This window comes from Solanum stenotomum, chromosome 12, assembly GCF_019186545.1.
Source record: "Solanum stenotomum isolate F172 chromosome 12, ASM1918654v1, whole genome shotgun sequence".
Taxonomy (NCBI): domain Eukaryota; kingdom Viridiplantae; phylum Streptophyta; class Magnoliopsida; order Solanales; family Solanaceae; genus Solanum; species Solanum stenotomum.
Window position 1 is genome coordinate 22,082,890 of NC_064293.1, and position 2,436 is coordinate 22,085,325.

The following is a 2,436-nucleotide window of genomic DNA, read 5'->3' on the forward strand; positions in this document are numbered from 1 at the left end:
TACTTTTGCTCATTCTTAAAAGGCCCCCATGAACTACATAAAATTATCTTTGTTTTGAACATTATCGAATTACATGGTTGCCCAAATGATGAAAGACTAAACGTTTACACGTTAAAAATACCATTTTAGCCAAGTCCTTGATATTCTTCTTTTAGTGTAAACTTACATTATTGCACCATTTAATTAGTTACTAATTTTATCTCCTTACTTTTCTTGTGTTTCATGTACAATCGGAAGGCTGGAGTTTTTACTTTGGAACTCATTATTGGCTTAAAATATATGGCCAACGATAATTAGGATCATCGCAATAGCTTGGAGTCTCATAAATAGGAGTCCAACGTTCTTTAGTGTTCCCTTTTACGATTCTGATTATATTGTTTTGATATGTTGACTAACTCTTATACATATTGACATAACTCTCAAGTTGTAATATATTGATCTCTTGCCCTATTTTTTTTTTATTTAAGTTTACTTGTGTGACATAATAATATTTGTCTGTGAATTTAGTGAAAATAAATTTCGAATAAATGATACAAATTTTTATTTTTATTTTTAAAAACGGGTTAACATTTTAAGTTTACTTATAACATTCTTTTAGGCCTTTTAAGTTGAAGAGAGGGGCTTATAGTTTAGAACTCCCAAATAAAGTTTCAAAAGGCTAAAATAATATTCGTTTAGGCCTTTCAAAGTTGAGGAAAAAAAATCCATATCGATTTAGGCCTTTATCTTAAGGAATAGGAAAATTTCTCATCTAAAATTCCCAATTGAATTTTTTTTGTTTTTAAAAAAAAAGCTAAAATAATATTAATTTAGGCCTTTAAGCAGAGAAAAAGGAAAACTCATCAATCGGGACTCCCCAATGAATTTGAGATTAGTTTAAATGCTAAAATAATTACTTTTAGAAATATTTAAGGCTAAACTAATTACCTTTTAGAAATAGTTTTTAAGAAAATAAGTAGGGAAGTTGGCATATATATGTTAGTAACAAAATAAATGTAACTATAGAATAAGTCCCAATAGCTAGGCCTATTTTATATTCTTTACATCACTCCTTGTAAAATATATTTGCTATTCTTACTATCCTAAATCAAATATTGCAAAAATATTTTAATCACTTAACATGCTATTTCAAGATTTTAGATGTAACACCCCGGAAACTAGTAGGTTAAACTAGGGTTTAGTGTGAGGGTTCAAGCCAAGGAAGAGGGCAAGGGCCAAGAGAAGGGACCAAGGCTGCCCAAGCACTGCCTCACCTACACGACCACCACCATGGCCAATGGTGAGGACCACGGCCCGTGGTGTGGTCTGTGGTAGCTAGGCAGTAGCTCCCCAAGGGATGCCTAAAGTTGTTCACCTTCACGAGCCACTTCACGACCAGTGGTGAAGACCACGGCTCGTGGGAAGGCTCGTGGTAATGCCTTCAACTCATGGAGGCCAAAGCAAGGTGTCATAGCCACTGGTCCATGACCATGAGCAGGACCACGCCTAGTGGTGAGGACCATGGCTCGTGGTGTCTCTCGTAAGGCCTGGACAGTGGGCTGCCAAGTAAGGTTAAATTGAGAAATTCCGATTTGAGTTAAATTAAAGTGAGGTCATTTTGCCTAAGCCTAGGACCCGTATATAAGTTATTTTAACCCTTTAAACTCACCATTCAAGACATTATTTCCAAATCCCCAAAAGAATCCCAAAGTTCATCCTCTCAAATATCTCTCTCTCTAGAACTTGAAAAAGAATATAGAGTTTGAAGCTAGGATCAAGGTCAAGCTTCCAATCCTCAAGCTTTTGTGAGCTTTGTGATCAAGGTATGATAGTTTTTCATCCATGGAGTTCCCTAGTTTTCCCCAATTGTGAAGATGAAATCCTCAATTTGAGTAAGGGTTTCTTCCAAAGTTGTGGGTATTGATGAATGTTGATCGAATTGAGTGGATAATGATTGTTGATGATTCAATTGATAGTAAATCATGTTTTTAGGATGAAATTACATGTACCTATGCCTAACCCATGTCTAGAAAGATGAAATTTGATGTAAATGGGTTTTGTGTCATGAAAGGGGAAATTGAAGATTTAGAGATAATCTTCTATGATTGATGAAATACATTGTAGATTGCTTGAGAGTTAAGCATATATACATGAATTGATTGAGATTAAAGTATACATGATGAATCATGATTAGTAGTGATTGAGATTGGGGCAATATGACGAATTATGACTAGAATTGCTTAAGGGTAAAGCATATATGAGAGATTATGACTAGAATTGTCTTGAGAGCTAGGCATAGATGATGATTTTACTATATATTGCTTTGAGAGTAAAGCATGAATGATGAATGATGGTTTGTATTGCTTTTAGAGTAAAGCTTACATGATGATCTATGACTATTAGGGCTTTGAGAGTAAAGCTTATCTGATTAATGTTGTTTAGTAGATAGAATTGTTG